The 15,426-nt window shown below is 44.1% G+C and overlaps 1 long non-coding RNA gene across 1 annotated transcript in view; it reads left to right on the top strand.

The window, feature by feature from the left end:
• The first annotated feature begins 1,201 nt into the window (after positions 1–1,201).
• LOC138526107 (uncharacterized) overlaps positions 1,202–15,426 on the top strand; it is a 406,617-nt gene continuing 392,392 nt past the window's right edge. The window contains exon 1 of the long non-coding RNA XR_011283488.1: positions 1,202–1,505. This is a non-coding gene — a long non-coding RNA (uncharacterized lncRNA). The remainder of the gene's footprint in view (positions 1,506–15,426) is intronic.

The following is a 15,426-nucleotide window of genomic DNA, read 5'->3' as shown; positions in this document are numbered from 1 at the left end:
TATGGTACAGTGCAGCTGGACATGCGCCATGAACTAGCAACAGGAGGTCTTTGAGGACTGCCTAGATGAAAGGGGTGTTTAGTTCTCTTCTAAAGAGGGATGTGTAGGGCCTGCCAGAGGAGCAGTGGCAGAGCAAGGGGGGAAAGGAGCAGTCACCCACCCAAGCTTCTTCCACGTCCCAGGGCACCCCCTACCACCTGCTTAGCCCTTGACCTGCTTTGACATTGCATTACAGGAAGTTCCAAGCTCAACCTCTGAAAAGTATATCCCGGAATTAAAATCAAGAGTCACAATATTACCTTGGAATGTATACTTTCTTCATCTCCTCTTTACTGGTCTTTCATTCTCCTCTCTTTTGTTTTTCCAGTAGTGTTTCATTTTAAAAATGTTGTGAAGAAAGTACCCCCCACATTTCTTTGTACATACAACCTCTGCCTTAATAATGAACACACCAATACCTGCGTTTTCTTTTCACTGGGGTGACCCGCAAAAGCATGCTACATATCACACACAAACCTTAGTCATACATCAGCAACAACAGGAACCAGTGATAACCATTGTTTCTCAATTGTCCAAAAAACCGAGAAGTCTCCCACAGTCTCTTGAGTATAAGTAACAATCGCCATATATTGTTGAGGCAACTTCCCACACATGGCAACTTTCTAAGACATATAGACCATTAGAGGAAACATGTTCTAACAACCATAACTAAATGTATTAAATTCAAATAAATACAGATATAGGAACTGCGACTGTGTCCATGCTCATATCAGACGCAATACATGTTTTAAATAGCATTCGATGTAAGCCTTTAAAATCATGTGTGTGGCACAATTAAGCCATGCCACCAGCCCTCAATTCCATGACCCGACCTTGTTGCCACACCATCTCAAATTGCACAGGGCCGCCAGGGGAGTCAGCACTTCTCGTCATCTCACACTGTACTTCTGACAGATCTGGACAGCCTGCGCAGCCATGTTTACCTGAGAGAGTTCAACGTGGGTTTCTAAAAAGGCTCCCTCCTGGCCCCGCATCCAACCTCCTGGCCCCGCATCCAACCCCTGCGCGTTCCCCCACCCCTCCACCTCTCGCACCCGTGTATCTACTGTCCGCTTGCCTCTCAGCTCGGCCCATCGCAGCCCTGTAATCCTGTAAAGTGAGATTAGCACTTGCGCACAGTGCAGTGACGCCGTGATCCTGAGCAGCCCGGGGTGACCCAAATGGGCCGGGCTCCAAGCAGGCAGCGGACACAGATAACACCTCTTCCCGCGCACTTCCTCTCAGTGCGTAATTTCAAACATTGCACAGGCAAAGCCGCCAAACACTCTTGTGCGAGTGTCTCCCGCTCCCAGGCCAACATGCTGGACGTAGCCGGGACCTAGAGCGCCCCCTGCCGCCGCGTGCGCGCGCGCGCGCTCTGGAGGTGAACCCTAGGCGACACCACACGGACGACAGACAACCTGCTCCCCTTGAGCGCCACAGAAGGAGTCTCAGGCTGTAACCAGGTATGTGTGTAGCCGCTGCTGCGCTGACAACCGGGACGGGCAACTTCCCCACAAGTGTACGCAATGCTAGCAGTAGCAAGGCTGTTCGGCTTTTTAAAGGCGTGTGTGTTTTGTCGCAATAATAGCAGGAGCAAAGCTGATTAACTTTATAAAAGCATGTGTGTTTTGGAAGTGCGTTGGCTGGACAGAGCGCGTCTAGGGCTTTCAGTTGATTGTAAACCGGCGGTGAAAAGTGGACAGAAGGAGTGAGCTGCGTGCACAGAAATAGCCCGGTAAGTGTACGTCAGCCTTCTTAGGTCTGGCTCACCACCATCTGGTCATTTTCTGGGCACAGGGAAGCGTGTCATACATACCCTCTGCTGCCCCTGGACACCCTGTGCTGGCACAACATGCCCCATGCCCTTCCAAAAAAGGCGAGCACGTGCGATAGTTGTCACAACGCCCAGCAAAAGACAGCCCCAGATGTGACATCTCAGGAAAAACCTATCCGCATGTTGTCCACTTCCATCCCAGGGGAAATCTTCTGCAAGAAAACCCAACTCATTAAAAACCCGCGCGGGATGTCCCAGATCAGCAAAAACGCCTGCACCAGACGCCAGAAACACTCATGTCAGGCAGCCTGCATCGAGAAAACGCATCCACCTGCCAAAGCCCGGATGCATGTGGTCACTCAGAGCCTCAGCTCGAGCAAAACCGTGCTTCTGATGCCCCCAGTTCATAACAAAATGCACCAAGTTCCCCAGCTCAGGCAAAGATCCTCACCAGTTTCCCCTGCTTTGGTTAAAACATACCGTGACTTGGCCGAAAAAAATCCGCTGCCAGCCCAGGCAAAAATCTGATCAGATATCCCACACTAAGCAAAAGTCTGAACCTGTTTTTACAGCTGAAGCAAAAACAGGCAACCATTGCCGCAGCCCAGGCAAAACCATATCCAATTGTTCTTGCGGTAGGTAAAACCTGCACGGGGTGGCAAACGCTGGGCAAAACATGCAGCATATGCCCTAATCCACACAAAATCCTGCACCGCAGATTCTTGTTCAGGAAAAGACTACAACATGTATCAATTTCTGCTAGATGCCCTGGCCTAGATGAAGACTTGATTTCCCAGCTCAGACAAGAACATTATCTAGATGGCCCAGCCCAAACACATACCCCCACTAGATGTCCATGCACCAACCCGCAACTGACGTCTCATTCCAGAAGAAAAAGAACGCGCCGCCAGCAAAGTCCAGGCACAAAACGTTACCAGCTGTCCCAATCTAGACACTGAAGGACCCATCTTGAAGTGCCGAGAAAACAGGAGACATCAGACAAACCGCTGCATCTGAGAGGGCGATAGCCGAGGTGCATAGTCTGCCATAGGTGGGGTTCAACGAGTGCCCCAGCTGCAGAACCTATGGCATGAATATTAACCATTGCTTTCTGGTACAGGCACATTAACATTGTAGGTGGCATTTCTTTTGAACTGTAGTTGCTTTGGTTACGCTAAGCTTGCTCTGCTGCTCTAGCCTCTAATTCGGAAGAAATGTTGAAAACTCAAAGCAATCCGTAGGAATCTGTGGTGGTGGGATGGGAGGAGATGTGATTATTTATTTGTTGTTTTCGCATCGCTAACACTAAGGAATGTTAGCCTTGTGGAGAGGTCTAAGACATTAGTGGATGGCAACAGCCAGGCTTTTAGAGCTTTTCTGAAGGCCAAGTGATCATCTAAACTACAGGTGTGTGATGAAAGAGAGTTCCAGATGTTGGCCTGTCCTCTGAAGGCACACCTGCCTTTTCTTGTGGGGCAGAAGCTGAGTGGAACTAATAGACTTTTGATAGCAAATGTCAGTGCTCTGTTTGGTGTGTGTGTTTGGAATTTAGCTATGGGCAGTCTTGTATCTTTCCTACGGCAGGCAGTACGTACCAGTTGAGTTCGGGCATAGGTGTCTTGTCCCTTGATCGCGGCTACTATATGTTTAAAAACAAGAGGCAGTAGTTTTCTGGACTTCGTGTATTGAAGGACTTGTGGTCTAAGTATTTCGATTGTCAGTAGTGGAAGCAGAACACCATTGTACAAATACTTTGTCACCAGGCCCAACTGTGGGAAAAGCGTTAGAAGGGCCCATGAAAGAATAAATATTGCCTTTATCTAAATTGGGATCCAAGCAACCAAAGTGCACCATTTACATACCCATGCATTACCGCTCTTCAATCACATACCCTCCTTACGAGTTTGGCTGTGGAGGAAAAAAGTGTCAGGAATGGATTTACCGCCGCTTTACCACAACATTATATTTCGAGTTTGAAGTTAATGTGGAGGGAACACCTCCAGCAATTGGCTGGAAGTTTTTCCACTGCATTACTACCTATAAATAGACATTTTGATGCCGGAATTACCGCTGGTGGTATTTCCTCCAAAACCTCATCGAGGTCCTCCATAACGTCAAAATGGGGACTAACACTTGCCACCCTACTAGCTGTAATTGGGTGGATTTACCCCAAAACCAAATGGGTAATAACAGAAATATATGTGAAACTACGAACTTTTCCCCAGTGCTGCGAGAATTGCTGCTGCTTGTTAAAGCATTATTTTCAAAAGACACGTCATCTTTAAGTATACTTCAATGCACAGTAGAAAGACTAAAATTGTTTAATGTGGTGATAGAAAAGTAAGTCCAAGCATTTTGGGGATTGAAAAGTGCTTCTTAAGGGACACCATCGGTCTCCTAACTCCTCTTGTGATTTCCAAATCCCTAAAAACTGATAAGATTCCACACATGGATCTTTTAAAAATGTGCTACACCCAGTGATCAGTGTGAAAGGTTTTACCGGAAGCACCTGCTTAGTAAGACCAAGCTACTAAGACCAGTGTGGCAGAAATACCCCCAAACCCGATAATGAGGCACGTATCTCAGTTTCCTTAACTAAAATAAAAAACAAAAAACGCAGCAGCGCTTAGAAGCAGACAGCGCCAGGAGATCCTTTCAGTGATAGTGTTCTTTATTCGTTTACTCACATAGGTTTAAAAAGTGGACATTGCCTGTTCAGAGCTAATGGCAGGAGCGTTTTTAGCAAAAACACAGAAAATAGGTCACATTGAAAAGTCATGGCCCAAGAATTCAAAGGAATGTCATTGACGTTTCTAGGGAGACATTAGCTGATAAAGGCTCAGTTATCCCGGGGTAATCAGACTCGGTGCTGAGAGCGTGTGCAGAATGGCAGCAGGTTATTCATGGATAAGTCAACACTGCGCACACTGAATCATTAACCACAGGCATACTGTCCCAGAAGGTCACAGGGATATCCCAGCTGAGGGGGAATACGACCTACCTAGCAAAATAAGTGGTTTCTTAAGCTTACTAACGTAGTGACGTCCCCTTTTCTTAAAAAAGGAAAAAGCAAGGGTGAAAGCCATCTAGCGAATCAGGGACCATCCTGGTGGTTGGATTGGAAGAAAGAAAATAAACTTCTCAGGTCCAAGAATAAGATACTTTAGGCCTCATTATGACTTTGGTCGTTGTAGAAATGCTAATACTGCCAAACGGAAGTACTGTTTCCACCAAAGGTAACACTAACATCTCGATCTAATTAAGAGTTTAGCGTTATTCCCCATTCCGAGGCCACAGTTATTGGTTTACAGACCCATAATAAGGTGGAACTAAAAAAAAATAGGTTCTAATTTATCTACTGTCTGTTTTTTTCCGTTAACACCGCCTCGGCATTAGGCCGCTAGACTCTAAAAAGTGTCATTGGGAACAATAAAAAACATCCTCATTCGTATGTAGAATAATATATATGGGTAGCTATCAACTCTTTGGATACATTCCAAGAGTGACAGCTGATAAACAATGATTGCCCTGATATCAAAGCAGTTCATTACGAATTCCATAATCCTCTGCCATGACATCACAGTAGGAAGATGCAGCCTTAAGAAAAACCGAATAGGTGCGAAAGGCTTTCAATGGACAGCATACACAACGAGAACGTTATATCTTAATATGTTGTCCAATCCACTTTCTGTTTCTTTCACAAATCACGCACTTAAGTAGTCTAGAGTCCACATGTTAGGTTGTTTTGAGGTGCTGGTACAACCCACTAACACGAGGAATACGCTTCCCTGGAGTGTTGTCTGCCCATGCAGATAGCTAGAGGGAAGTAACTTTGGGGAACAGTCACGTGCCCAAAGGCTCTCCTGAAACCCACGTGGTTCTGGCAGGAACAGATTACCAAGGGAAGGGTATTCCAGAAAGCGGTGCCACACACAGAGAAGGCATGTTCACGCTATCCTTTCTGCTTAAATGGTGGAACTCTCATAAGGAAATGTTGACTCCGAGCGAGGGAAAGGATCATGTCTTACTGATTTTTTCCAGATGAAAATGGGGACGTGTTCTGGAGGCAAATTTATATGATGACAAGTGTTGTGATTAACTTTGCATTCATCTGGTGCAAGTGACTAGAATCTTGAGATGGAATGCAGGGCTTAGAATGTTTATCTATGAGTGAGTTCCAGGTTTGTTAGTTGCAAGGATGTAAGCCCTGAGAGAGGATGCCGGTGGGTGTCCTATGTCCCCTTTTACTTACCTGACTCTAAGAACTGTATTTGGTGTACCTAAACTTAAGTAAATAAGTTAACAGTTCACTGGAGTGTCAGAGTCATTTGTGGCCAAACCCTGAACTCAACACTGGCGACGAGGATGGGATCTGGCTGTGCTGGGGGGACAGCACCAAAGGGAGACACCCACCGCCCCCCCCTCTGAGAAGTGATCCTCTGTCAGGTAAGAGCGCTGGATGGCTGTGAGGCACTGCAAGTGCAGTGAGGGCAATTGAGGTCCAGACAGAGGTGCTACAGAGGCAGAGGGGGCAAGAAAGGCCAAGACAGAGGCGCTACGAAGGCACTGGAATAACAGAGCAGCTATGGATGGAAAGGTGCTGTATGAGGCAGTGGAGAGGTTCTGCCAGGGCAGTGAGGCGCTACAATGGGCAATGAGATGTTGCAGAGGCAGTGAGGCGCTGCATGAAGAGGTGCTGCGAGGGCAGTTAGGCGCTGCAACAGGCAGTGAAGAGGCACTGCAGAGACAGTGAAGCGCTGCTAGGGGCAGTGAGATGCTACAGAGGCAGTGAGGCGCTGCATGAAGAAGTGCTGCAAAGGCAGTGAGGTGCTGCAACAGGCAGTGAAGACGCACTGCAGGGGCAGTGAGGTGCTGCAACAGGCAGTGAAGACGCACTGCAGGGGCAGTGAGGTGCTGCGTTAGGCAGTGAAGAGGTGCTGCGTGAGGCAGTGAAGAGGTGCTACATGAGGCAGTGAAGAGATTCTGCAAGGGCAGTGAGGCACTACAAGATGCAGTTAAGAGGTGCTGCAAGAGGCAGTCAAGAGGCGCTGCAAGAGGCAGTGAGTGGTCGCTGCAGAGGCTGTGAAGTGCTGCATGGTGCAGTGAAGAGGTGAGGCGCTGCGAGGGCAGTGAAGTGCTGCACGGGGCAGTGAAGAGGCACTGCATAGGGAGTGAAGAGGCACTTCAGTGACAAGGGTGTGCTGCAAAGGGCAGTGGGGACAAGAAGTTCTAGTGTTGAAAGGTACAACGGTCTGCTGTAAAGTGCAGTGGGCTCTGTGAGACTTATGGTTATTAGAAGGAGCTGTGAAGTTCATTGGAGCAGCAAGGTTCATTCATTCATTGGCATGGTGACGTTCAAGGTGGCAGTCTCTCATAAAGCATTTAAGAGAATTGAGACTGTACAAACATTCAGAAGAGTTGGAAGTTGTTAATGGATCTGGGAGGGGCCTGGGGCCCATGGACTGTGCAAACATCTGTTGCGCCAAGGCTACAAGCTATTGGTCATAGTGAAGGCAGCTGAGATCACTGACAAAGTTATCCGATGTCAGCGCTTACCTTTGACTGGAACCGAAGGTTGCTGCGGTTGGCTTGAGTGGAGTCCTGGAGTTCGGCATGAGTGCTGCAGCGGGAGGCCTGACTCAGTTATGAAGTTTGATGGGGATGGGAGCTCTGTGTTCCTCCGTTACTCTCTATGCAATGGTGAAGTAGGAGAGAATGCAGAGGTGCTGGCGATTAGAGTTGAGATACTAGAGCTGATATATATTAGTTTATTAGAGTGATGTTGTAGGTACATGTCTCTCTCTTTAATTGAGTTATGTAGTTTAACATATTTCTCTCCACAGGCGGACTACTGTCCATTACATGTGTTGCATGTGTAAAAAGGTGCAATGGTTGAGGTGAACCGTTGAGCGGACTACTGTCCATTATATGTGTTGCATGTGTAAAAAGGTGCAATGGTTGAGGTGAACCGTTGAGCGGACTACTGTCCATTACATGTGTTGCATGTGTAAAAAGGTGCAATGGTTGAGGTGAACCGTTGAGCGGACTACTGTCCATTACATGTGTTGCATGTCTAAAAAGGTGCAATGGTTGAGGTGAACCGTTGAGCGGACTACTGTCCATTACATGTGTTGCATGTGTAAAAAGGTGCAATGGTTGAGGTGAACCGTTGAGCGGACTACTGTCCATTACATGTGTTGCATGTGTGAAAAGGTGCAATGGTTGTGGTGAACCATTGAGCGGACTACTGTCCATTACACTGTCTGTATAAAAAGGGAAATGTTGTTCCTAGACTTTGGTGCCATTGTTTTGGCATATGTTGGTAGACATGTATGCGGTGATGTGTGAGTGAAATAAGATATTAAGGTTTTGAGTGTTTATTAAATCTTCATTAGAGTTATTAAGTTGATAACAGTGTTCATCATTAGCTGTTCTATGTAGGCATATTAATATGTTCTCTCCACAGGTGGACTTTTAATTTTAATCCACAGATGGACATTCATGTTAATGTTAATAGATTTTGAAGTGGTGACAGGGTCTAAACCTTTTGGAGTTGGTTGTGGTTATATATGAAATGCTTTGAATAATCTTTTGTTTTTCAGGTGGGACTTTACTGGACAAATCTTTTGATGAAATATTGATCTTGCCACCGATACTTTACTGTTCTTGTTGTTGTCCCTATAGGGGAAAGATGTGTTGTGATTAACTTTGCATTCATCTGGTGCAAGTGACTAGAATCTTGAGATGGAATGCAGGGCTTAGAATGTTTATCTATGAGTGAGTTCCAGGTTTGTTAGTTGCAAGGATGTAAGCCCTGAGAGAGGATGCCGGTGGGTGTCCTATGTCCCCTTTTACTTACCTGACTCTAAGAACTGTATTTGGTGTACCTAAACTTAAGTAAATAAGTTAACAGTTCACTGGAGTGTCAGAGTCATTTGTGGCCAAACCCTGAACTCAACAACAAGCCTCACTAATAACTAGTGGAACTTCCAGTGTTTGGGGTGACTGACTACATTTTTTATATTTGATATAACTTTTACAGTAAGAGTCATCAATTTGCAGTCTACATTAAATATGAACCGTGGTTAACATCAGTGCATCAGTATGTACATCACTGTGGTCGCCATTTCTGTCGCGATTATATTATATTAGCGAAATATGGCCTGCCAATTGACAACAGTGCAGTGGGTATGATTGATTTTTTTTTGTCTCGAATCTTTTATTTTTAAATAATTTAGTTCGAATTTGTTGTGATAGAAAACGGGGGGGGGGGTGTGAACCCCCGCATCTTCCCACTAATGCCTCTACATGCCCCGACCCTCACCAATATTGTCTAACCCCAACTCACCATCTACCTTTTGGAGGGAAATGCGAGCCAAACTAATTCCAGCAAAAATAAATTGATCAATAGACCTGCTTCCATAAATTACATAAGCACAGAGGATAGATGGACAATGGCAATCCAGTGTGAAGTGATATCTCTGAGTTTTCCATAGGTGGCGTGTCGCGTAGCTAACTTAAAATGCAATGACTGCGTAACTGGCTATGTTCAATAGTTAAAATAAAATAAAACCAATAAGTAAATAACAACAGCAAAGCATGTATCTTGCACCTTCTCGCAACTAAATGGCATACAAGAAGAGCAACCATACACACATGTTTAGTAATCCATTGCATGGTCCTATGGCTGTGCACCTCCAGATAGCCAGACCCACCCCTATCTCTGTTCTAAGACAATAGCTGTCTCTTTTCCGGTGGTGCATCACTACTCAAAATTATCATATATATATATATTTTTTTTTATTTAAAAGTTGTTTTAATCAAGTAAATCTTGATTTTTCAACATACAAAATTTACATAACGTATTTAAAATTAAAAGAGAACATATTATGAAAAGTGAAATTGATATTAACAAGAATTACGTCCATATACAGATTTACATAGTCAATGACAACAAACTAATTAAATACATATTTATACCTAATCACTTTAAACAAAATAATATCATTCGAAAAACAAGTAATAAGATAAATCCTGTATCTAAAACTTCATTAGTGAACTCCTTAAGTGCGACTTTGCACACTAACTTTGCCTTTAAGTCCCAGACTATACAAAAAACTCAATATTGCATATCTAACAACTTTCAATTGACTATTAAATAGGAGAGAACAGCAACGTGTTTGAGACATGGTCATGTACCCAGTAAATAAATGTTCAAAATGCACAATTCTTTTTGCTTGCAAACTTTGGCATTCGACACATAAGTGTTGCATTGTTTCAATGGCTAATTGACAAAATCGACACAAAGCATCGTCTTTTCCGGTAATTCTGCGATAGCACAGAATTTCTTTTATGGGCCAGATATTTAATCGAAATCTTAAATAATCATCCCGCTGTCGGGAATGTGGGAACATCATTAAGTAACTTTCTGTGTCCCCATAGCGTTTTAAGGCAAATGGATTTTTCTTAAACTTTTTGTATAGGAGGCATGCAGATCTTGTTTTTATCCAGTCATCCTCCCATATCTGTTTTTTTGCCTAGCAATAGTGCCATTGAAAATCCAATATTAATAATGATTTTTTCTGCGTGATTTCTCCAAGACACTGCAAATGGATCATCAGATCTTAAAAGGTAAATAGCAATCATTCCTAACAACCCAGGATGATTAACACTTAATATGCATTTGCGATACAACGAGCATAGCCTCCACTTATAGATGGCATATAAAGACAGGAGTCCTAGCTCGTGTCGCAGGATGCAAATGGGTTCTGACAATGGGAGGTTGAGAGCACGCTTCCAATAGCATCCTTCCATAATGGCCCAGTATTGATATGATTTTCCCAAGACAGCCTCTGAACCATAAAGAATTACCGGAATAAATTTTTGTCTATAATAAACCAATAATGGTACTATTGTAATATCTGTAAGCTTCACTAGATGCCGAGTCCGGCGATTAACAAGTCTTCATGCATTGCAACACAGAAAGCGTAGAATCTCCTACCTGGAATTAGATGAACGACCAATTCGTAATTCCCGTGGTGTACCAGGCTTCAAGAAGAAAGGGTGGAAAGTTATATCCCAGTAGAACTTAGGAATCCCCCTGGCAAACCCTTCGGAGCCTAGGTGAACACTTGGCGACCGAGGAAAAACCAGGGAAACCCTCAGGGGGAAGAAAACCCTATGAAGAGCTGCTGGGGAGCGTTGATATAGGCGAGGCGGACAGGAGGAAACTGAAGGACCTCGATCTGATGGCAGCGTTGTATGATGGTTAGATGCTGGAGAGGTATAAGGGTAAATACATGAGGTTCAAGAGAAAACAACACAATAATGAATGGGGGTGAGATTGAAAGAATAGAAATTACCATTCACACATCTAGCCGGGGAGTTAGTAGATGAGGAGCCCGGGGGACCGAGCTCGTTCAGGAAGTACTCTTTTGTATGAAATGGGAAGTTCTGGGAAGCAAGGACACCAAGTATTTAAGGATCAAGAAGGATGGAAGGTAAAGATTGGAAAGTACGAGAAAGACTTCTACCTTCGAGGGGAACACGGGATATTGTCGGGATTTGCCGCGTACTGTGGGGACGTGGCTTAGTGGTTACCAGTGCGATACCTTCGATCCGCCGATCGTGTTCCGAATACTAAGAACAAGCAGATGCCAGAATGAGAAGGAAACAAGGTACGGAGAGAGAGACAAAGGGAGGCATTGAGATTTAAAGGCTGAACTAGCTATACTCACTGAGCGTCCGTATACTCCTAAGAGAGTAGCAACGCGCTGGTATCCAGGACTTCCTTGCTGATATGCCGAAGAAAGATCGACTTCCACATCCTGCGTGGCTCGAGGCAGGGGAACAACTAGATCGTTGCCAGGGCTGCCGCGGTCACAACCCGGTGCGGCCATCTTGGAATAGGTAGAAGAGGAATGCGGGGAAACAACAAGACCGTTGCTAGGGCTGCTGCGGTCATAATCCAGTGCGGCCATCTTGGAATAGGTAGAAGAGGAATGATTCGTCCTCACGAACATCACAACTATTGAAAACTTGCAATATTTACTCCTTATTAGTCTGCTTTGTGATATAGCCGTCGTTAGACGCTGTTTTAGATGTTGATGATTCGCATTCCTATCTGGTGAGTTACTTATAAAGACCCCCAAATAGATGTAAGAGGAAACTGAAGACAGGTTGACATTTTGTAAAGGCCATCTGTAGGTGGCTTTCCTTTGCATGCTTGTGCCAAACTGCATAACCTTTGTTTTATTTAAATTAAAGGCAATACAGTTCTTTTTAGTATAGGTATCCAACGCACACAAAAGTGCCCGTAATCCTTTGGGAGTCTTTGAGAATAACACCATGTCATCAGCATAGAGTAGGTATGTAACATTAACCCCATTAATTTTGGGTGGATCTGCCACAGTTTTACTAAGGTCTACACCAATGTCTGAGATAAAAAAAGTAAATAAAGCAGAAGCTAGCAAACAACCTTGTTTCAACCCACATGCAGTCTTAATTGGGTCAGACAGTAGTCCCTCACTAGAAAGTTTGATTTGTATCGAGGTATCTGTATGTAAGTCAATTATCCACTTGACAATTGACCAGGGACATTTTTTATCCATAAGTTTTTTGAAAAGGAGTTCACGAGGAACAGCGTCAAACGCCATTTTAAAATCTATAAAAGCTGTATAGAGTGGCTGGTGTTGATGGGAAGCCTTCTGAATAATACTTGTAAGGGTAATAACATTTATAGTCGTCCCATTTCCAGGCAAGAATCCTGTTTGGAAGATGTCTCGATAGTTATTTTCTTCCAACCAAATGTTAAATCTATTCAGGATTAGTCGGGCGAAAATTTTCCCAGGACAATCCAAGAGTGCTATGGGGCGGTAGGCAGCTGGGTCATCACGCTCCCCTTTCTTAAATATGGGCAGAATGATGGACTTCTGCCAAGATTTAGGAATGACCCCTGTCGAGATGACTTTGCTAAAGATCTGATGGGGGATCATTGCCCATTCTTGTGGGTGATCTTTAAGTGTGCTATTATGGAGACCATCCGGGCCTATTGCCCTCGAGTGACTCAAGTTTTTAATACATATCAGTATATCATTGATGGTGATGGTAAAAAAATGGGACCAGCCTAGGGAGTATATCTTTGGAATCAAGTTCGAAAAGGACGATGCATAAAGCTTTTCACAGTAAGTTTTCCAAATTGCATTTGGAATAGCATTTATTTGAACAGCGTCCTGTGTTCTATGCGTGGCCTCATTTAGGCAAGCCCATATACCACTAGTGGATTTCCTAATAATCTGGGACATCATGGTTTCCCCATTTTGCTGATAGCGCACAGCTCTCTGACCCTTTAGCCATGTTCTATAGGATGCTTTTAATTTTGTTTTAAAAAGCAACCGATAGGTTATAGGGACAAATTTTAAATTACGTAGATCTCTTCGCAATTCAGCTTTCTTAGACTGTACTATTGGGTCAAAGGGATGACAATGTTTATGACGAACACTCAGGTCTGGCAGTTTTACCTGCTTAAACAAATGCATTACTGTAACATAGCAGTCCATTGACCCAGAAGACACAAGCAGGGCCGCATGAAACTGTTTTAGTCGATTTCTATTCCATCTCACTCGCGTACCGCTGTTATTTACAAAATTTGGATAGGGATAAGTCTCAACCATAGGCGATATTACAGATGATGACCTTGAATATCGCATAGTTAGCTTATTATGATCACTATGGTCGGTTGCAACCACTTGGATAGATTGTACATAGTTTAAAAATGTCTTGTGGACAAAAACTTAGTCAAGTATTGCCCGTTGTGACCCTCTACTCCATGTATACTCAGCAGGGATATCCCCTACGATGGCACCATTCAGCATCACAAATCCTCTCTCGTGCATCATATTTGTCCAGGTTAATTCATCATCAGTATGTTCAGTATAAGTTTGTGATAACAAATGGAGATTTAAATCCCCTACTATGATGGTTTGACAAATGTTACCTTCAAAAGTCAGGCGATCGAGAATCGAATTTAGTGACCCAAAAAAAGATTCTGCGGTCATATCACCTCTGCTCCAATAAATGTTGACAATAACCAAGAGCTCACCACCTCTCTGGAGTCTAACAATTTGGAAATATGAGGATGGAGAGACTAATTTTTCACTTGCAAAGCCTGTGGCTTTCTTGACTGCAAGCAATAGACCACCACTGGGTCGACCTCTATGATGTTGTATGGCCGGAGTTATAATTACATCATAGGACGTCCAGATGGGGCAGTCAACAAGCCAGGTTTCCTGTAAAGCTACCAGATCATAAGTTGCCAAATCTCTACTTGCAAGGTCAAATGAATGCTTATGGCCTCTCGTATTCCACGATAGTAGGCTACCTGTACCTGCATTATATTATGATCTAGCAAAGAAGTCCTGGGATGCCACCATTCGTGGAGCAGAGTTTACAATCTGATTCGATTCTCTATTCTTGATAGACTGGTATGTCCTGATTTGAGCTTTGTCCATCACATTATTTGTTATATAAGGGTCTTGAAACAAACTAAAACCCAATTCATGTAGGACTGTTTTAGATTGCCACAATATATTAATTACAATTGTCGATTGAAGATGGATTCTTGCTTCAGAAGGGTCATTTGTATTAATAAATTCAACCAAGGTTATATCTGTTGATGATATATCAGACAGGGACGGGATTTCACTGCATATGTTCAAAATGCTAGCCCGATTTAGTACATATTTGGGATAAGGGTCTTCGCGACATCTAATCACTAGGCAATTAGACTTGGACTTGACTTGTAATTTATTACCATCCTTGAAATTCATATTGTGGGCTTGAGCATTTGTCTGGAAACAAAGGCTTGATGGCATATCATTTCCTTGCGCTACTCGATTGCCCAACTGTGCCGGACCCTTTAATAACTGGCTCACATCAGGATAACGCAATAATTGCGTACCTTCAGCCCCTTGGCAACTTTGGCTGGCTTCGCCGATATAAGCTGCAATCGAAGATTTTATGATATCTCGAATGTCCTGGGTCTGAATGGCAGCTTCAGGCCACGACATCTGTTCATGTATTTGCGAGATGCCATGTTGTTGGGGCAAGGAAACACCCGAGACATCTACTGATTGACGGGGCAGGGCTGAACGCTCGGTTCGGCCAGAAGAGTCGACTTGCAATGGGAGAAAAGGGCCTAATTTTGTATTCACACCATTTTGAGGGTGGATTTGACTAATTATTACTGTTTTTGGATTTTCCACTAAAGCAGATACCTTCTCCACATTAAGACCCTTGGTTAACATGGAACTTACACTGTTCAAAGGTTCGGTAGAAACCCCGGGTATGTCTGACATGTATGATTTGATGGATGTTCTTATTTCCTCTCTGAGTGCCGCTAGATTCACTTGACTCAGAAGCCCATCACTCCCACCCGTGGGTGGCCTGGTCTGTGTGTCAACTTGTCCCACATTACATGATCCTACACCATCGGAGTTATTATCACTGGAGTCAGTATTATTTAATGTTTTTGGAGAATTAATGCACCGTGCCGAGTCTTGGGCACCCATACCAGCTGAAATAGTGACCAAATCGTCCAGGGGCCCGTAAGG

Source organism: Ambystoma mexicanum, chromosome 1q, assembly GCF_040938575.1.
Source record: "Ambystoma mexicanum isolate Mex_15411 chromosome 1q, UKY_AmexF1_1, whole genome shotgun sequence".
NCBI lineage: Eukaryota > Metazoa > Chordata > Amphibia > Caudata > Ambystomatidae > Ambystoma > Ambystoma mexicanum.
This window is presented reverse-complemented; position numbering and strand designations above follow the sequence as displayed.